At 46.6% G+C, this 22128-nt stretch overlaps 1 pseudogene; it reads right to left on the reverse strand.

The window, feature by feature from the left end:
- Positions 1-13685: 13685 nt before the first annotated feature.
- LOC113621739 (transmembrane protein 59-like) lies at positions 13686-14687 on the reverse strand (annotated as a pseudogene).
- Positions 14688-22128: the final 7441 nt, after the last annotated feature.

Here is a 22128-nt window from a genome sequence, read left to right on the forward strand (position 1 = left end):
ATATACTTTTAAATTTAATCAGAGATGTGCCTTTCTGCCAGTCAGCACTGCTGATTGGCCTGAGCTGGCCTGCACTAGCACACTGGGGGTGCCAACAGTCCAGCCCTGCTTTTTGGTTCACCTGAGCGTCTTCATCACAGGTAAAAGTTGAGTCATTTGGGGCTTCCCTGGTGGTGCAGTGGTTGAGAGTCCGCCTGCCGATGCAGGGGACACGGGTTCGTGCCCCGGTCCGGGAGGATCCCACGTGATCCTCCCATGAGCCATGGCCGCTGGGCCTGCGCGTCCGGAGCCTGTGCTCCACGACGGGAGAGGCCACAACAGTGAGAGGCCTGCGTACCGTGCAAAAAAAAAAAAGTTGGGTCATTTGAAATATTCAGTATAGCCATTGGACCCTACAGATCTGAATAGTGTGGGAACTATGCTAATAAAAGGGGGTAGAATGAAGGTTTGGACCAGATGTGGAATGTGTGTGGGGAGAGTAAGAGAAGATGGGAGGAAACTGGGGTGTGGAGAAGAAAGAGTCAGAGTCCCAGGAGCATCCTTTCCCTGGCTTAGAGCTGGAGACAGAAGAGCCTGCAAGGGAGGGGCCTAGAGGGGGACACTGTGCTTCTTTCCCACATGAATGGGTTGAAACTGTCTGTCCTTTCGTAAAAGTATCCCCTTGTCCAATGTTCAGCTTGGCTAATTACTCACTTGCTGTGCTTCCAGATCTGAGCACACTCAAACTTGTTCTGGGCTTTTCTTTTTGTCCTGACTTGCTGGTGCAAGCTTAGTTTCTGCATCTGCAAAGTGACTGGCCTGGGTGCCCTCAGAGCGTGCTCCCGAGAGCATGCTTTTCAGATTGCTTAGGGAGGATTGCTTGTTTGTTAAATATAGATGGCATCTGACAATTTGTTTTCAAATAGACACACTTGGGACCTTCCAACCAACATGCAGAGGAATAAGGGGGCCGCAGAGAGCAATGTCAGGTCCAGGACGTGGTTCTCAATGACCTTGCAGTCCTCATCCTCAATGAGCACGATGTTTGGGAACATTGTACTGGAGAGTGTTAATGCCAGCCTGGCTAGAGCTCATTGTGCACTTTTGAATAAACATCTTGGTGTAGCTGGCGTTTGGGGAATGGGAATGTTGGAATGTTTGCCATTTTTAGATGCTGGAAGGGAAAGAGAAAAAGCAAGTGGCGTGATCCTTGGTGTCATTGTTCAAGACAGTAAAACAATATGGGCTAAATGCTGAAGGAGGGCTGAGAAGCCCCATTTGCTGCACGCCCTTGCATCAGGAACTAAATTAGATAGTAAACGTGAGCTCTAATCTATAAGGCAAGCTAAGAATGGAGTAATGTGAGAGTGCAGGCCGTGTTTCCACATTGCTGGGTGCGAATCCTGGTTCTTCCACTTACTAGCTGGGTAATCTTGGGCCTCAGTCTCCTCATCTGTAAAATGGGGATAAAGGATAGTACTGTGGCATGGGGTGGTTAGGAAGATTAAATGAGTTCATACGTGTAAAGTGCTTTGAATAGTGCCCGGCACTTAGAAACTGCTACATAAGATTTATTAATTATATAAACGGTACCTGGAGCTCTGAGAAGCGAAGTAGCTTGTCCAAGACCCCTGAGCTCGTAAGTAGTGGAGTTGGAATTCAAACCCTGTGCCCTCTGGCTCTAGAGCAGGGCTTCTCAGCCTCGGCACTGTTGACGTTTTTGACCAGATAGTCCTTCGTTTTGGGGGCTGGCCTGTGTATCGTAGGGTATCTAGCAGCATCTCTGGCCTTTGCCCACCAAATGCCAGTAGCAAGAGCCCATCCCCAGTTGTGACAACCAGAAATGTCTCCACATATTGCCAAATGTCCCCTGGGGTGGGGAGCAAAATCACTCCTGGCTGAGAAGAACTGGGTGAGAGGGTCTAACACCCTGGAGGGAGCAGCAGGCTGATTTCTCAGTTCCAAGGTTAAAAGCCCAATTCCCAGTTATCACCTTTTCTCTTTATAGACCCATGGCCAGAGAAGGCTGGGACCCTGGTGGCTGGTATCTACATACCCTGCAGCTGAGAAGCCCCTGCATCCAGGCCCAGGCCAGCAGCTTCTCAGGCATGTTTTTGAGACGTTTTCTTTTCTTCCCTTGGCTAGGCATGTTTTCACCAGACCACAGGGCAGGCCGAGCCGTGTGGCTGGTTTGAGCTGCTCTCTGCGGCTGTCAGCGCCAGTGTCTGTGCAACCAGACCGACCCGGGCAGGCGTTCTTTGGAAGCACAGCTGGTGGGTTTAATTGGTGTCAGTGTGAAGGGTCCCAGAGCGGAAGGGGTCAGCGGACAAGAGGGGAACTGACATTCCTCGTTGCCGCATCCTGATGCCGCCTCATTCAGTTCCTGTTCTCATTTACTTATTTCTGTGTCGTTTTCTGCACCGTCTACCCTTCTCTGTGCTCTCTTTCAGTTTCACAAACTTTAATGTGTGGCAGAGATGGGCTGTGGTTCAGAGCGTCAGGGCAGATGTGGGATGTGAGCAGGGCTGATGCGTTCTTGGCACCCAGCTGCCAGTTCTGCTCTCTAAGCCTCATCTGTAAAGAACTACGTTGTTGACCAGCCACTCAGGGTCTCTGACCAGCTTCTTAGAAAACTCTCAGAGTTAGCAGCATGTGTGGCTCTTGGAGCAGGGGGGGAGGCTGGGGAGCTGGAGGGCAGAGGGGGAATAGATAGATTTTTTTTTTTTTTTTTTAAAGTAAAGCTCTAGTGTTTGGGCCACTTAAAGAGCACTACGCTGGGTCCTATTCAAATATTTGTTATTGTAGGTTGACGCTTTTACATCAGTATTCACAGCTTGGGTGTCCAGCATTTTTCATTCTGGTCCAGATCTTGCTTACCCCTCGTTTTATTTATTTTGGCCACGTCTCGCGGCATGTGGGATCTTAGTTCCCCAACCAGGGATTGAACCTGCACCCCCTGCAGTGGAAGTGCAGAGCCTTAACCACTGGACCACCAGGCAAGTCCCTCACCCCTCGTTTTTTTTTCTTTTTTTTTTTGCGATACACGGGCCTCTCACTGTTGTGGCCTCTCCCGTTGCGGAGCACAGGCTCTGGACGCGCAGGCTCAGCGGCCACGGCTCATGGGCCCAGCCGCTCCGTGGCATGTGGGATCTTCCCGGACCGGGGCACGAACCCGTGTCCCCTGCATCGGCAGGCGGACTCTGAATCGCTGCACCACCAGGGAAGCCCTCGCCCCTCGTTTGGATGCAAGCTTTCTTCCCAGCCTGCTCTACTCCTGTTCAACGGAAGGATGATATTTGCCCTTGTGTTGAATTGTGGTTGGGAAACAGGCAGTTCTCAAGCGCTGATAGGTCTGGAGGTGCCATTCCCATGAAAATCTGTCGCTGACACTTGTTTCTTGTGAGTTTGACTCCTTCTCTTTTCCCATCGGAAGGCCTTGCTTTTTACAAACTAAAACATCAGGATGCGGGAAGACGTCACCGTGGCGGGCGGGGTTGTGGAAGATGGCTCCTCAGTGGGCACAGTTAACCCCTGATCTTCTCTGGAGGGCTGCCTCTTGAGTGAGCTTGTGTGTTAAACCAGCCCACAGGGGTGCTCAGAACAGGGAGAGAAAGGAATTATCAAGGACTTCTGGAGGGTTCTGTGAGCAAGAGCTTCCCTCCTTACCTGGAGGGAGACTCATTCGTCCAACTGCCAACTAAGATTTCCTGAGTGCCAGCTGGACACTGTGCTGGGGACACACCCATGACAGCCTGCAGGACCTCCCGGTCCAGGGGACCCGAGTGGAATGGGTACCCAGAGCAAGAGAGGGCAGAGCTAGGCACTCGGCATGGTCATACCCACCATCATTGCTCCTGTCCCCCTGATGCCACCGTTTGGGGGTTGGGAAGCACAGTTAAGGGAACTGAGTTTTGTGTTTTGATGAAGTTTAATTAAAACTCTTAATACCTCTGTTTGGATGCAAACTCTCTTTTGTGAGTAGGAATAAATGTGAAACTCAGGGCTGGGAGATACAGCTGGGGCTTTTAGTGTGTGGCCTGTCGGCTGCTTCCTTGGTTTTCTCTGTGATCCTGCACCTGCTGGAATTCTTGTCCCTGTTAGCCCAGGGTTGAAGTTGGGACACATAAATCAGACACCAGGCAAGTTTCCTGGAAAAGGACCAGGTTGGGTCTAAAGCTGGGGCCCGTCTTCCGGCTAAATGCTTCTGTGAGACCAGGTGGTGTGCAGTCTAGGGAGCCCGGAGCCTCTGGGTGAAGAAAGCGTGCGTGTGAGCCCACGTTTCCAGCTTGCGTGTTCCTCTCAGGTCTCCCACGGCTGTGGGACAGCCGTGTGGGAACACGGCTGTGGGGAAACAGGTAGGCCTCCAGGCTGGCTGATGATTCAGACCTCTTCCTTACCGATTATCCAGTAATTACATAGCCAGAAGCAGGAGTCCACTCTGCCTGAGTGGACTGTTTATTTCCAGGTGCAGGCACTAGCTTCTTGGGCCCGTGCAGGGTCTGTTGACGTTTTATTTTGCAAAGACCAGCGTTAACTGGCGCCGCATTTCTCATTCCCCCCACACTGCTGTAGAGCCCCTTAGAGAACTGTCCTCTAGGTGGCTGCCTGGCCGGCCCGCATGTTGCCCAGACTTGGAGTCAGGATTCTAGAATCAGATACACGTGGACTTGAATCCTGGGTCCACCACTTACCAGCTGGGCGACAGTGGGGAAGTGCCTTAACCTCTCTGAACCTCAGGCTCCCTGTTTGTAAAATGGGCCAAGGATTCAATGAGAAACCATATAAAAAGGGCCTGTAACAGTGGCTGTCCCATAGCTCTTCAACACTTAATGGAGTTGTCACTTTGCCCAGGAATCAGGCCTGTTCTGGCTTCGGGGTCCCTCCTTTGTACCCCGAGCACCCTTGTCCCTCTAGCACTTGTTCATCCTTCTCTTAGGCTGTAAGTTCCTTGAGGGCAGGTACTGTGTTTAGTTGTCTTCATGGTGCCAGCGCGTGGAACACGGCAGCAGACACTTCGGGGGTGCTTGTCACACTCCGGGCTTAGTTCTGTATACTTTACATGTATAAATTTATTTAATCCACACATCAGCCCATGAGGTAGGTACTGCTGTTATTACTCCCATTTCATAGACAAGGAAACTGAGGCACGGAGTGGATGAGTAACATGCCCAATGGCACACAGCTAGCACCTGGCAGAGCCAGGATTTGAGCCCCCTATGCAAGCTATCTCTTAAGAGTTGTTTGTTGAGAGTTGAATGGCTGAGCAATATTATGAGGAAGAGGTGGGTTGATGACTGTCAAGTAAACGCTACGGCCTTGCCCCAGGTGTGGGGAGCCGTTGCTTCAGCAGCATCACCGTAGTAACGAGTCCATCCTACCTACTGGGAGCTCCATCCTAGAACCGCTTGGGAGGGCACAGTTTGTCCCCAACATCCTCCCCAGGACTTCTCACTGTCTCCATCCCCACACCCTGACATGGTGGAGAAATGTGGGTCCCTCACTCTGCCAGGCCTTCTTGCTCTAGAATTCACTGCAGATGTGCCCCTGGAAGCCCATGAGAGGAGGTGGAGGCCCCCAGCTGTCCTTTAATCTCAGAATACGGGAGGTTGGGTGTAGGATTTATTCCCTGAGTCAGTTCCAGCAGAAGAGTTGAAGCAAGGGGTCCCTTCAGCCTCAGGAGGAAGGGGTGCTGCCTCTCAGATCTCTGCCGAGGACCAGAGTTGGCAGTAGCTCTTTGTGGGGGGCGTGGCAGTGGAGGGGGAGGCCTGAGGAAGAGGATGATGTCATGCCTGAACTCTGCAGTTCACGCCTGTAGATGTTCCAGCCATGCAAAGCTGTCACTGAGCCCCCAGTAAAGACTCCCAGTGCAAAGTGCACTCTAAAAAGTGTGTGTGTAAAGAGAAAATAATCTTGATTCCAGAGCTACTAATAATTTCTGCTTCTCCCTCGTTCTTGGGTGTGATCTGAGTTATTTTCCTGGTTGTGTGTCTGATGATGCCCTTCCTGTCTCTAAGGCTCCACACCTCGGCTGGCCCGGGTTCTCTCTCCTCTCTGGCTCTCCCTTGACCCTTCTCTGCAAACAAGCTGCCCCACGTTGCTTTTCTTTCTGGACAGACCTTCCCTTCTCCTCACGTGTCTGTCACACTCACCTGAAAATGCCCTCTGCTTGAGAAGGAGAGCTTAGATGTGTCTTGGTAATGAAGCTTTAAATCAGTGGAGTGAACGGTAGAACTTATGGAGGTGATGGAAACGGTCCATCTCTGCACTGTCCAATGTAGTCCCCGCTAGCCACGTGAGGCTCTTGAGTACTTGAAGTGTAGCTAATACAACTGAGTAGGTTTTTGATTCTATTTCATTATAATTAAACTTAAAGAGCCACGTGTGGCTAGTGGCTGCCATTTTAGTGCAGATCTAGGGAATAAAGCACCTGGAAGAATCCAATCAGGTTCAGGGATGCTGTGTGATGATTTGGGGTTATTTATCCTTAATCTGGGTACTTGGTTCTAAGAGTCAAGTTTTGTCAGGTTGCACGCTCAGGTCCTCAAAATGCCTCTTGCTCTTGCCTGCCTACCCAGGTGAGGTAGAAACTTAATATTGTGTGTGGTAATAGAGCCTGTGGTTAATTTATCACCCTCTCCCACCCTTCTCCACTCCAGCCCAGGCCACCCGGTGACTGGGTCCACATGGGTTGAGGTGCAGGAAATCACATACTCAGGGTACCAAGTCTTCCAGTGCAGCATCTGCTACTTCCTGGCTGGGGTACATATTTCACCTCCAGGGATGGATCGAGAATTCACAGGGCTTGAAGCTTAAGTAATTTGGGGACCCTCCTTCAGAGAAAGAATATAAAATTACAAATACAAAATTAGACATGATAGTGAAAATTTCCTTAAAATGGGAAAAGAAATCACATCCAACATAAGTTTTAAAAACCTGATATGGGGCTTCCCTGGTGGCGCAGTGGTTGAGAGTCCGCCTGCCGATGCAGGGGACACGGGTTCGTTCCCCGGTCCGGGAAGATCCCACATGCCGCGGAGCGGCTGGGCCCGTGGGCCCGTGGCCGCTGAGCCTGTGCTCCACAATGACAGTGAGAGGCCCGCGTACCGCAAAAAAAAAACAAAACAACAACAACAACAACAAAAAAAACCTGATGTGTATCTTTACAAAGGCCAGAAAAAGAGTATTTTTATTAGTTATTTGTCTATCAAACCTCTATAATACTTTTTTTTTTCTTAACGTATTTTGGCTGGAAACGCTTTGATCACCTCTTCATGTGATAATGAATTCATAATTTTTCTAAAGGGAAGCTGAAAAGATCATTTAATTTTCTTCTAGCATGGTTGATAAAATTGTTTTTTATTACTGACAGTCACAAAACGTGACTTCATACACAGACATCCACTTTTTGTTGTACGGCTACGGGTTTGGGTCCTACAGTGCATAAAATTTGATAAAATTTGTTTTGCATAGTTCCCATGAAAAAGGGGAAAACTGTTTGGCATGTTTCTAGCTGTGTTTGCTGTGTTATCAAATATATTTCTGACAGGAGAAAACTTCCCTTTTGGAGTAAGCATCATTGAGTGAGAATTAATTTCTCCTCCTACAATTCCACCTGTCTGATGACTGGAAGAAATGTCCACCGACTAGCTTCTGGCTCTGTATATTTCAATTTTCATTTTCCCTCCACTTTGCACGTATCTCAGGTACCAGATGGTGCACCTTTGAGTCTCCGCAACAGTGAGTGGGCCCGGTAGGCGGTAGGCAGATTCCTGGAAGCCGTGGGGACAGCTACAGAGGCAGCTAGCAGTAACCTGCCCCTGCATTAAAGTGTCTGTGAACCACAGTCCTCAATCCCACTACACCCCCAAACTAAATTTATCCCCAAATCCAGCTCCCCTCAGCTGGATCGCCCAGTGCCTGAAGCTGCCTTAACACCACTTGACATGAAGGGAAATGCAACAGGAGGAGGAGACATCAGAGTGGAAAGAGTGCTTCTAATGAATTGCAGCTAAAATACCTTAATTTTGTAAATTTCGAAAACCAGTTATACGATTCTGCAAACACATTGCTAGGTCCTTGAAAGAGGCCCATGCAAGAGACGCCCGAAGCTTTCTTCATTTGCCTCCCAGTAAATCTGCAACTGTTCATCGCGCTGAGTCGCAGAGGCCCACGTACCGAAAAAAAGAAATTAAAAAAAATAAAAAGTTGTATTTGAAAACCATTAACATTGTGCCTGGGGAAGAGATGCTCAGTGTGGAAGAATGAATGAGTGAATAAATGGATGAATGAATGGATGAGTGAATAAACGGATGAATGAATGGATGAGTGAATGAATTAATTAAAATGGAAAGGACAGAAGTAATGTTTGCTAGCCATCTGCTTCAAGTCCAGTGGCCTTCTTTGAATTCACAGTATCCCCCAGATTGCTGAGCAGTTCTAGGGGAGCCCTCACTCCAACCAGAAATGGGGGTAGAGAGCCAGAAGCTGAAACCAAGCTCACGTGAGTGGGAACACTCAGGTATTTTTATTTTATTTTATTTTATTTTTGCGGTACGCGAGCCTCTCACTGTTGTGGCCTCTCCCGTTGCGGAGAACAGGCTCCGGACGCGCAGGCCTAGCGGCCACGGCTCACGGGCCCAGCCGCTCCGCGGCATGTGGGATCTTCCCGCACGGGGGCACGAACCCGCGTCCCCTGCATCGGCAGGCGGACTCTCAACCACTGCGCCACCAGGGAAGCCCTCAAGGTATTTTTTGAGTGGGCAGAATTTGGTAATTTTTCTTCAGCCAAGTCTTGCTGCTCGTGACTGTGCCGTGCACTGTGATTCAGGGGCACTGTGCCTGAATTATCACGTTAAGGCTGGAGAAGATTCTTAAGCAGCGTGAGACTGGACTGTGGTTCTCAGCTGGTTCAGAGCCTCCTTTGTACAAGGGCTGTTCAGCCGAGAGTGTGGGGACCTAATGCCTTTGGAATTCAATAGCTGTGACCAGGACACTCCTCAACAAAGTTCCACAGCCAGACAGATACCCTGGGATCTGAAGATTGGTTGCTGGGTCAAGAGCTGTGGTGATAATACTGAGAGACGCTGGAAATTTGAAAGGCATGTCCTGAGGCCCTGATCCCCACCTGGGCCTGCCCTAGGTGGCTGCTGCCCTCTGTCAAGCCTGGCAGACATCTGGGGGGCCCTGGGTGTGGTGAGGAGACACCATGAGACTCCAGCAGAGGCTAGGTTTTGTCTTGACTCTGGTTCCTCTTTTACAGGTGAGGAGACTGGTCTGGATGACCTCTAAAATTTCTTCCACTGCTAACCGTTTAGGATTAAAAAAATTTGAGCGTGTTGGAATTGACCCACCTCCAGGTGGTAGCCTTCTGAGGTTGGGGAGATGGGTAGTGTCAGCAGAAACGCAAATTTTCAATGCCTTGGCGTCCTGGTTCCAATTCCCCATCCTCCTGCATCAGCACGACTTGCCTGTCATCCTGTGGTGGTCAGCAGCAGCCATGGAGAATTGTACATCGATGGCCTGCAGTGATGCCCGTGTATCCTTCTAAGTGGCAAAGTTGCATGTGTTTGTGCTCAGCTGAGCAAGAGAAGCAGGCCTCTAAACAGTCCGGTGTAATGCTGTTCACAGGAGAACCGTATCTGTGTCTATATACGTAGAAAAATACCGGAAGGAATTAATCCAAAATGTTAACAGTGCTTCTCTCTACGTGGTAAAATAATAGGTCACTTAGTTTTTTAAAAAATTTAAAATTGAAATAACCTAGATGGGAAAAGAACTTGAAAAACAATAGATACATGTATATGTATAACTGAATCACTTTGCTGTACACCTGAAACTAACACAATATTGCTAATCAACTATACTCCAGTGTAAAATAAAAATTAAAAAAAAATTTTAATTAAAAAAATCCCCCAATTTTTTATCTTAAGTATGTACTGTTGCAATTTTGGAGTTGGAGGATGAATGGAAGGTGTTCATGGGGGAGTTTGGGAGGCCCTGCCGCCCTGGGACCCCGGGGACAGTCTCTCTCCCACCTTAGCTGGCATGAGGATCATGCAGGGAACTTGTTAAAACTGCAGGTTCCTGGGTCCCTCTTCCAGAGATTATGACTCTGTGGGTCTGGGTTGGGGCCTGGAGTCTGCCACTTACACAAACATCCCAGAGACCACCCTTTGAGGAAATTATGTCTCCAGATGGAGGTGGCTCTGGGACAGAGGTCAGGACAGGCCTGCCAAGCTCTCAGAGGAGCAGGCTGTGCCAGCAGCATCTTGCTGTCAAATTCTCTGCCCCTTCAGACCTCCTCTGAGGCTGGGAGGGCAGGCTGCATCCTGTGGGGCAAGAGGTTCTCTTTCAATCCTGGCCAAAACGAAAAGTTCTGGTTCTGCTACTTGCCAGTTGTGTGATTGTAGGTGCGTTACAGTTCTCAGCTGAGTTTTGTGTAATGTAAATGATACTACCAACCTCATAGGCATTTCATGGGAGAAGGAAGTGGTCCATAGCAGGAGGTCATGAACGTTGGTTGTCTATGCTTTCTTATTCTTTGGCTGCTTGGGAGAAGGGAGCATGAGAGACCTCTTAGCCCAGGGGAAGGACACAGCCCTGCCTACAGCGCTGCAGTCAGATTGTCTGCCTAGGTCATTTTCACAACAGCTCCTTCTCTGCAGGGCACAATATTCCTGGAGGATTTTTACTGGCAGGATGACTAAGTGGCTGGCCCAGCCTGACCCAGCAACTCCCTTCTGGCCCCATCCTAGCCAGTCTGTCTCTGAGAGTCCTCAGAGCTCCTAGGTAGTCTGAACACCGTCCCCACCATTGTCTGTGTGGCTAGGGGACCCCTTGGATGGTCTCCCTCAGACCATCTCCATTACGACTTTGCTTTAAACTCCATGTTCTCTAAGCAGCCAGCTGGCTCTCTTCTCCTAGACAGTCCTTTATTTTAATCTGAAACTTCCAGCAAGTCAGTTCAGCTCTGCTCCTCTTTGGTATTTTTAAAAAATTTGCCTTTATTTATTTAACCCTGCTTACAACACAACAGACCAGAGCTGCAATATAGTGAATCTTATCCAATGACAAGCATTTAGCAAGACACTTTCCAAATAGAAAGTTATGTTCTTTGATTCCTGCCCCTATTTCAGTCATTCAGCAGATATTTCTTGAGGACACACTGTAGCAACAAGAATGATCACGTATTGGGTGCTCTTTATGTGCCCAGGGTGGATAGTCTTTGACTTCCTGGGGATACAGACAGGCAGGTGGTTATTTACAGCATGGTGAGTGGTGCAAGAGGGAAGGAACGGGCTGCCTTGGAGCAAGTAAAGATGGACACTCTTTCCCACCTTCCACCCGCACTCCTCCTGAGCCTAGCTATTGTGTAATACAGCTAATTGCATAATGATCTCTTTTCCAAGTGAAATCTGCTTCTCCTGCAACTCCTAGTTTAGCCATCCTCTTCCATGCCTACCTAAAGCACGGAAGACCCGTGAGGCCCCCGTCCAGAGCTGTGGCTTTGAAACCCCCAGCCCACGCAGGGCCTGGGATTGGCCTGGCTGCATAGCAGTATCTGTATAGGTGTAGACTGCCATCTTCCTTTTCAATTTAAGCAGAAATACAGAAGTGCCAGGGAATCATGCAGACAGTCCTGTGGTTCCTTTTCCCCCTGTAAGGCAGCAGGCAGCTGTTTATCGGAGAGAAACAGGTTTGCCCAGTGGAACGTTTATTTGGTTTCTTTGATCCTGGGAACACACCTGCCACTTTGCCACTTCCTGCGAATCAAGCAGTTTCTTAGAAAAGGGACACATTCCTTAAAATATATTATGCGGTTTGGGGGTGAGATATGGTTTCTTGGATTTTTATGATTTAATGTGTCTGCAAAAACATTAAAGCCACAGATAAAAATACATTGACTGCCCCTTATGAGAAACTGGTCTTTCCTTAGAATTAGGGGGCTGGTCATTTTCGTTTTTACGCTGGGTTTTGTTGTTTTTAAGTTTTCATTTGCTCCTCTTCCTGTTTCTCAGCACTCCTCATGCTATAGACACACCATGTGTGGGCAGTCATTGATACAGTACACTGCAGTTATCAACCAAAATAATTTGGACTGAACTTTTATAAGAAAAAGGCAAATAGTGAAATTAATTTTCTTAGATCTTATTTGTTAACGTGCCACTTTCAGAGCATGCCTTGGGGATGCTCTGAAAGTGGTATATTAGAAAAATAAGATATAAGTTATAAAAAAAGATATAATATACATTATAAAAAATAAGATGTAATGTAAATTATAAAAATATATAATATAAATATATGAAAAAATGTTTAAAATATATATTACATCTACTAGTATACAGATCTTTCTTGACTCACAGTGGGCTTTCATCCTGATAAACCCATCATAAAGTGAAAATATTGTAAGCTGAAAATATATTTAATACACCTAACCTACTGAACATCATAGCTTAGCCTAGCCTACCTTAAATGTGCTCAGAACCCTCACATTAGTCTACAGTTGGGCAAAATCATCTAATATATAGTCTACTTTATACTAAAGTGTTGAATATCTCATGTAATTGATTGAATACTGTACCGAAAGTGAAAAATAGAATGGTTGTCTGGGTACAGAACGGTTGTCAGTGTATCGCTTTTTTACCCTTGTGATCGCATGGCTGAGTGGGAGCTGTGGCTGCTGCCACTACCCAGCATCAGGAGAGGAAAGGACAGCATATCGCTAGCTCCGGGAAAAGATCAAAATTCAAAATTTGACGTATGGTTCCTACTGAATGCATGTGGCTTTTGCACCATTGTAAAGTCAAAAAATCATAAGTCAAACCATTGTAAGTCAGGGACCGTGTGTATATATTTAATTTTATTATTATTTTTTTGTGTGAGAATCATTTTCGCTTTAATTTGCTTCCTGATCATCATATAGCAATAAATAGACATAGAACATTTTCTAATTATTTTCTGGGTTGGGTAGGGGTGAAAGGGAAGATCTGGAAAATCAGGAGTATATTAACTCAAATTTCAGTACATAATTATTCAAATAAAATTTTAATGATTTCAGTTCAATACAACTGAAAATGCAGTGTGTTAAAGGACACTTTCTACTAAATTTCAAATTACAGGTTCTGGGTCATTTCTAAGCAAGAGTATCATATCCTACTGAGTATTCAGCTTATTAACTAAGGTGATTGACATGGTAGGAGGTGGGGAAGAACAATGAACAGCTCATAGAATTTGGCTAAGAAAGGAAACAAACAAAAACAATGCAAATAGTAATTAAAATAGCTACAAGGCTTCCCTGGTGGCGCAGTGGTTGAGAGTGTGCCTGCTAATGCAGGGGACACGGGTTCGTGCCCCGGTCCGGGAAGATCCCACATGCCGCGGAGCGGCTGGGCCCGTGAGCCATGGCCGCTGAACCTGCACGTCCGGAGCCTGTGCTCCACAACGGGAGAGGCCACAGCAATGAGGGGCCCGCGTACTGCAAAAAAAAAAAAAAAAAAAAAAAAAAAGCTACAGATATTAGTAAAATAAAAATACAATCTCAAATGTCCATCTCTTACATTACTAGAAAAAAATTACAGGTAAAGTTACAGCAAATACAGTCTTCACAGATTTGGGTAACTTTATTTGCATTTAATAGTGATTTTTAAGCCCTATAGCCAATGAAATTTTAAAAAGCACTATGAGGAATGGACATTTAGATGTGTATACACTTTTCTTTAAAAAAAAACAACAAAGCTTAAATTTCTGAATGAGCAAGATTCACTTTTGCAGGTAGAGGCCCTGCTTCTTCATGATCTTCACCTTTAGATCTGACAACCACAAGAGAAGAAGCTGGATATCTGTTTAGCTTTCGTTCACTCACAAGTTCCAAGTCACCATAGATACTCAGCTTCTCAGAGGGAACATACTGCTCCACAGCAGTCGCAACAGTTGCACAACAAATCCAGAGCAATACCGTCATGGAGAGGACAAGAGTCATAGTTAAAATCCACCCGGAGTTAGGAGAGACATGTTAAAAAGCCATCACTTTCTCCATCTTCAGGATAGTTCCTGTGTGCTTGTGAACTTCTCATTTGCAGATAGGACATTTTGCTTAGCGATGGTTCTTTCAAATTTGTAGGTTCCTGCTCCAACTGTGGTGCCTACTGGATTTCTGGCTTAGACTGGAATATAACTATTTTTCCGTCAGCAGCTTGAAGATAAAAAGTCCACGAAGAGGTTAAGAAGCTCTGTGAACGGTCCATCATATCACTCCAGAATGACCTTACCAGAGTTAGAGGGAACACTAGATGCAGTTTTGGCATCAGGGACATGAGTTGTTCTTGTCTCAATTCAGCAAATGGCGGCTGATTCTGGCACCCAGGATGGCAAACATATTGCTCATCAGATCGGGAATATGCGTCTGTACACGCAGATTCACATTCCAGTTTGGTCCGATTTAAATCAATTCCATCATCCACAAATTGACAAATTGAAAACAGCCTGCAACCTCTCTGACATGTGTACAACTCCTCTTCCTTGGAGTAGGTGTGCGAGGGGTAGGTCAACTGGCAGGCCCGGTGACAAGACGCCGTATCACCCAAAACCGAGTCAAACGCTTCAGCCAAAGTGGTCCCTGAGCCTCCAGTCAGGGCCATGGTCAGCAGCAGCAGCAGCGGCGACAGCCCCAGTTGGACCCTGACCCAGAGGCTCCCGTTCGGGGCCGCCATTTTGTTTGTCTCTGTCACAGCAGGTCAGCTTGTTGCTCTATATATTTTATTTATATATATATATATGCACATATACACACACACATACATATATATATACTGGGCTGTGTCTAATTCTTGTGCCTATATCTGAACTACTCTACAATCAGACCTAATTGTTATGGCAAATAGCTAAGAGATAGCCCTGAACGTATCTATTAATAAAGTACAAGTAGATTTATATTTAGTGTACTACACTTACTAAGACAGGAAAGAGGACCATGAACATTGTGGAACATTTTTCAAATGAGTATTTAGAACTGATTGCACGTATATTTACCAGAAAATGTGGGTAATCAGCATACCCTGTTTCCAGAACTTTCTGTGCTAAGGTTTCCTTATAGGAAGAGACAGTCGAGCATTAGATAAGAATGTGAAATTGGAGAGTCAGATTGGCCCCGGTTCATATCGTGACCACAATCATGACTTGACCCAGATACTTGGCCTCTCTCATCGAATTCCTCGTCCTTAAAATGGGTGTTGTGCTGGTATCTGCCTCTCACTGTTCCTGTGAAGATTAAGACAGTGCAGGAAGGGTCCTCAGCACAGTGCCTGACCCATATGAGATGCGCCACCAATGCTTGCTCTCGTGATCATGGCTGCCGCCGTCTTCTCCGTCATCATCATTGTCATCACCATCTTAACGATTGCCCTCTACCTGTCAGGGCCTTTACTGCAGCCAGCTCCTTCCTCCAAAGGGACTTGGGTTTGAGGGACTTGCATTGCGTGATGTTGTGATTCAGTGTTTCTAGGAAGTTAGGCTAGGATAACAAGCAAGTTTCTGAGTCTTATGTAGAACTTCTAGAAATAGTTAATTGACCTTTTATGTCTTAGATAGCTTATCAGTAAACTTAGATAAATGCTGCCGTGTTAGCACTTGAGAGCGTGACATCTCCTGCTGTCACAAGCTTCCAATGCCTAATGGTATTGATACCTGATCCGAGATTAGGGAGATTTTGGCTCCTCGGCTTTCCTGTTCGCTTTCGGATCTGAAAGCAGCACCTTGAGAACAAGGAGGCCACGCAGAGGTCAGACTCCTGTCATGCTTCCCTTTTCAGATGACTGCCTCATGCCTGGAGACCTTGAAAACTGATCTTGAAATCCAGGGCTGGGTCTGTTCGGTGGTTTTTTTAAAGAATTAAAATAGAATCTTTCAAGGGCAGAAGTCTCCTCTCTTCTTCCTTCTCCTCACCCAGGCAAACCCTGCTCTTCCTGAAGGTGACACCAAGGTAGCTTATCTACAGGGCTTGCGGGTGTTCATAGAGTTAATGCTGCATTTAAGGGGGCACGCAAGTACCTTTGTTGTCATGCCAACAGCGTTCCCTTCCTGGTGAGCAGCACCGCTGAGATGGATGACAAAGGTTCAAATCCCTGCTCTGCCAATTATTAATTGGATGACCCTAGGCAGGTTAATTTCATGCAACTTCTTTGGGTCTCACTTTCATTACCTGTAAAATGGGGGTAAGAAATAAGACTGCCTTATAGGACTGTGGTGAGATTTAGTGGTTAGTATAGGTAAAGCACTTGGAACTCTACCAGGCACATAATCAGGGCTATGTGAGAGTTTGCTATTGTAGTTAATTTTACCTTTTACCTTTACCAAGTAACTACTCGGGCTGTGACCTCCCCTAATTTTTCTAAAAGCTGAATAAAAGGCCCAGATGTTCTTCAAATACAAGTCAGAAAAGGAAACAAAAGTAGAGGTTTCACATGGAGGTGAAGGATTTTACATCCTTTGTCTGAAGGATGTAAAACCTGTCAGATGTACTTTTCCAAGTGGGGGAAACCAGAGTTGTTGGACAGGGAGCAGTGGCCTGGGGAGACCGAGAGGGGGCTGTTTGCTGGGAACCAAGGGAGGTTTGCCTGAGAGGCTGTCATCTGGAGAACGGAGTGTTCCTGCTTAATTTAAGGTATGCTGTGAAGGGCTCCAGAATATGTTAAAATGGAATTCATTTTAATATATTTCAGTTGAGAAACCCATGGTATTTTCAGGAAGAGAGGAAGAGAAGTTTGTAGGAAGCAAGAAGCCCCAAGGTTACAGACACGATGGAGGCTTGGGGACTGTGTTTTGTGTGATCCACGGGGAGAAACAAGCCTTGCAGGGCTCGAGGATCTTACTTGAGACCTGCCCTGTCGATGGGAAGGGATGCCTAGGCTTCCTGTGGTGAATGCTGCACCTGTCTAGTTAGGAGAGGCAGCTCTTCATGGAGGGGTACCTGGTGTAGGGGAGGAATCCCTTAGAAAACTTCAGGCACATGGAACAGAGCATGCAAGCAAACTGCAATCCCACAGTGATCCCAGAGTGCTTTTTCTCCCACTGGGCTGCCCATCCCATGAGGACTTGAGAACACACAGAGGCTGGGCCTTTTTCATCTCTGGCTTTCCAGGAATGGCTCAAGAAATAGTTAGGGGTCTGTGTTATGGATGAATTACAAATTTCGGATGACCTAGGAAGTAAAACTTTGAAATGGGACTGGCGCTGATACAGGAAGGACTGGACTGGACCTTGGAAGCTCACATCACTTGTGTTCTCTCACAATCTGCCCCCTTGTTACTTGAAGCAGGGTGAATATGAGGTGTTCCCACTGTCACCTGGCCTTGTTGATGGAATAAAAAAGGTAAGACAGGAAGGAAGGAAGGGAGGAAGAGAGGAAGGAAGGAAGGAAGGAAGGAAGAAGGAAGGAAGGGAGTCTTGTGCATACATTCAGCTTAGACCAGTTCTGCATTCACCTCTGCTTGTTGAATTTGGATCCTGTGATGTGTGTGCGTGTTATGGGTGTGTGTGCGTGATGGGTGTGTGTGTGTGTGTTTATTGTGTGTGTGTTGTTTTCCTTTCCCACCCTCTCCCCATCAATCAATTTAAATCTTATCACTTGCCAAGGTGGTTGTAAACTAAAACAAAGTGACCAAATATCACAGTTCAGATTCATGCTAATAGAGTGATTATTCAGAGATAATCTCACCCCTTTTTCTTCTGAAATGGTGTCTTTCAGAGCCTTAGCTGTTTGGTTCCATTGAAACACAGCAGGACCTTGATACACTTTTGGAGAGAATGAAGATGAACCCCTGCAGAATAGAATGTCCTTAAAATTGGTAGCTGGGGCCCTGGTTTTCATGTGTTGTAGGGTAAAGTTTCGCAAATTGCTTACTCCGTGGGGGGTAGAGACCTAAATCCTCCACAGGGCTAACTAATTGGTGATGCTTAATTCATATTTGTGGATTGCTAGATGTGCGTTTAATTAAAAGACACACCTAGTTGCATGATTCCACAGAAACTTGCCAGGGTTCCCTGGTGTATTTTACAAATGAAATTAGGCTTTGTGGGAGTTGTAGAATTATAGATGTATGTATATTTCTTTTAATCTCAAATGCAAGAATAATATTTCTGAATCTGGTTTCACTTCCTGTCCTTAGTTTATGCTTTCATCTTTTCTCTATGCTATTTATTTGTCAGTGTACTCCAGAATTTGTTTAGAATTCAGATCATTTTGTTGACTCTGTAGTCAGAAAATTCATTGATTTGATTCCCAATTTCTACATAACGAACAACATTAAAAAGATACAAAGACTCTCATATATTTTCTCATCTTTTATCTTAGCCTTATTAATATCTATGTAACAATATTATTTAATATGGGTCCCCTTAACATGAGCTGTTGGCTATGTAACCCATATACATTTGTGTATTTGGGAGGTGGGTGTGTGATATTGTTGAGGGTGGGGAAAATGGTTCTGAGCCTCAGAAACTTGAAATATACCTGGGATAAAGCGTGGAATTCAGTAGAATTGACTCTGCAAATCAAATGCTAGAATTCATTCACAGATATGGTTTTTGCATCTTCAAATGGCCTTGGGTTGAAAGGAAATAGAATTCAGTTAAAATTGCTTGAGTCAGGGTGTGAATGGCTATGAGGAAATATGGTGTCTTTGTCCAAGGCCAAATTCAGAAATATCACAGCTTCAAAAGCCTGTCCTGCTTCAGGAGCAGGCTGCGGGTGACTTGCTCTGTCGGCCACATGAACACCACCAGGAAGGAATTCCCTCTGTACAGATTGTGAGGGGTCAGTTCCCCCGAGGCGTTAACCCCACTCTCTTCTAGGCAGGGGCTTGGGTGTTCAGCATATCTTGAGGAAGAGAGAATTCTGCCCGGAGACCTACAGTAAGGCGTTCTCCTGGGCGAATTATAGTATTATTAACCAAAAAATAAGAAAGAAAAGGAGTGTTTTAGGAGCCTGTGGTATGTGCACATGACTCGTTAGGACCACAGTGACCTCTCAGTGCCTGTGACCTTCCCACTCTGCAGACAAGGAGAGCGGAGCTCAGGGTGTTGAGTGCTTTGAGGGGACAGAGTAGAGCCTCCACCTGGGCTGCAGAGCCTCAGACCTATGGAGTTTTTCTTGTGGTGTTTCTGGGATCCACAGCACCTCCCATAATGATGCTCATTTCATCAAAATTAGTTAAGAAGCAGGAAAGAAGTAACATATGTTAGAAGCACATGTGATCCAGGTTGGTGCTTAGCTATCCAGAAAATCTGGTTGGCTGGACTAGGATAGTTTTCCAAGTGCTGAATTTTGGCTTGACATTCAGGGGTGGTCAGATAACATTTGAAGAGAGAATGTTGGGACATAACATTTTAAAGAGAAAAGAGCCCTGGTGGGGGATTTAGAAGAGCTGGGTTTGGTAATAATGATGATGATGATGGTAGCACTAACATTTGCTGAGCATTTTTGCTCAACAAATTTGTTGTCCAACATTTATAGAACAGTGCCAGGCACTGTTCTAAGAACTTCACAAGTATTAATTCATTTAATTCTCACAAAAATCATCTGAAGTAGATCCTATTAGTATCCCTATTTTACAGGTAAGGAAATGGAGGCGCAGAGGGGTTAAGTAACTTGCTCAGAGTTTTACGGCTACCAAGCAACAGAGTGAGGACTTGAACTCAGACCCTGAGTCTGACTTCAGACTCCATCACCCAGGTCACCTCTCTAGGGCCCAGCACTGTGACCCTTGAAATATTGCTTAATCTGGGATGTCATAGACTCATAAAATTTCAACAATATTTTGGAGAACTGTATTAGGTTTCTGTTTAAAATTTTTGATAACTGTCATTTATTTTTACAGTCATTTCATGAAAGAAAGGACAATATTAACAACCTCTCAACAAAGTAAGGGCACAAATCTCAGATTAAAGGACAATCCTTCCCGTTATTGGAACATACACTGACTTGTTCATCTGGCAAATGTGCCTGGAGTACCCACTGTGGGTGAGGGAGGGGGTCTGAAAAGCAGACCTAGCTCCCACCCATGTGGAACTCTCATGGGTGGGAGCTAGGGAGGGGAGATAGTCATTTTAAAAGTAAATGAAAAATTACATAATCACAGATTTGTTAAGTGCTGGAAGGACATGAGCACAGCTCAGGGATGGGGAATAAAATGTAGGGTGTGCCCTGCTAAGGAAGGCCTCTTCCAGGAGAGGAGACAAATGCTGGGCAGAGGGAACAGCACGTGTGAAGTCTCAGTGCAGGGAAGCGCCTGGGGGCAGGAGGAAGGAGAGGAGGCTGCATGGCTGCTCAGGACCCAGGAGGAGGCTGCAGAGAGCAGTTCAGGTCTGGTGTGCCCTCAGAAGTCAGGGGAAGAGCTTTGATTTTACTGGGGGGGGGGGCAGTGGAAACCATTGCAAGATTTGCAGGTGCATGACGCGGTTTGAGTTACATTTCACGGGATAACTCGGTATGCTCCTGGGGAGAGCAGACGAGAAGGGGCCAGGAGGAAAGCTGGGAGCGTGGTCAGGAGGCTCTTGCAGCTGTCCAGGCTAAAGAGGCTGGGGCTGTGATAAGGGTAGATGGGGACGTGGAGGGGGAAGCAGCAGCAGGAATCAATGCTTGTCCCATTCAGGGTGGGAGCAGGATATAGCCATCTCATGGGGGACAATTCAGGAAGGACCATCTACAAAGGCAAGGCTGTGGAGGAACGACAGTGGTGGTGCTGGGCTGATAGGATGGGGCTGTTACTGTGGAGGCCTGAGGGGCAAGGAGAGGGGGGATGTTACTGGAACCCTGAAGGAGAGGGCTGCCTTGAAGGGAGCAGTGACCTTCAGTGGAAGGTCAAGCCAGGCCAGTGTTCTGAATTTCTCCCTCGCAGGCAGAGAGCCGAGGAATGAATCCACTGACCTCTTTCCCCTCCCTCCCCGCTCCTGTGATCTCCTGTGGGGCTGCCCCATTGGCTGCTAACCAGACCACAGAGGTTGCCCATTGATGTGGTCCTTCCAGGTCAGCCCGTGGGCAGAGAGCGGAGTAGGGAGGGCGGAGGGTAGATCTGGTGGGAAACAGGACGTAGCCAGCACCAAGACGATTCCCAGACCTGTGTCTGAGCAGCGAGGTGGAGGGAGGCCCTTCTCCTCTGTGGCAGAGAGACTGGGAGAGGGAAAGGAAGCTGGGGAGGAGAGTCAAGGTGTCCTGTTCCCGTGGACTGAATCCCTTGAGGGCTCTGAGTTTTCCTCTGTAAAAGCAGCCGTTGGACTGAATGACCTGGGAAGTCCTTCCAACTGTCTTCCTAGAGGACCCTATGGGGGGCTCACTGAGCGTTTCTCATAGGGAGTCTCTACGAGTCACCCAGAATCCAGCCCTCCTCGCCCCCTGCGCGGTCACCCAGATAAAACCCACGGAGGGCGGCGATGGAGAGTCTGGGCCTGGCTTTCTGCCGGAGCAGAAGAGCATTTGGCGGTGGCCCTGCTGGGGAAGCCTCATCTGTGCTGTGCGTGGCCGGCCTGCTGCTAGTAACTACATCTTTGTGGCCCTCCCGAGGAAGAGAAGGACTTTCGTCTTTACAGATCATGTGCTAGTCGGCCAAGCCTAACTCGGGCAGAATTCTCTGAGTGAGAGGAAATCAGTGGGCCACCTTCAGCCTTTATTTTGCTTTCCAGACGAACAGCCCAAGGGAAGTCCCAGCAAGTAAACGTGGGCCCTCTTCCCTCACTTGGCTCCACTTTATTTTAATTTTATTTTCAAATTTTTATTGAAATATAGTTGATTTACAATGTTGTGTTACTTTCAGGTGTACAGCAAAGTGCTTCAGTTATACATATATATAAATATATATATTCTTTTTTTACATTCTCTTCCCTTATAGGTTATTACAAGATATTGAGTATTATTTCCCTGTGCTATACAGTAGGTCCTTGTTGGTTATCTGTTTTATATATAGTAGTGTGTATATTTTAAGCCCAAACTCCTAATTTATCCTTCTTCCCCCGCTCCTTTGGCAACTGTAAGTTTGTTTTCTATGTCTGTGAGTCTGTTTCTGTTTTGTAAATAAATTCATTTGTGTCCTTTTTTAGATTCCACATATAAGTGATATCATATATTTGTCTTTCTCTGTCTGACTTACTTCACTTAGTGTG

Source organism: Aethalodelphis obliquidens, unplaced genomic scaffold (assembly GCF_003676395.1).
Source record: "Aethalodelphis obliquidens isolate GAN/ISIS:26980383/991018 unplaced genomic scaffold, ASM367639v1 scaffold9, whole genome shotgun sequence".
Lineage (NCBI taxonomy): Eukaryota > Metazoa > Chordata > Mammalia > Artiodactyla > Delphinidae > Aethalodelphis > Aethalodelphis obliquidens.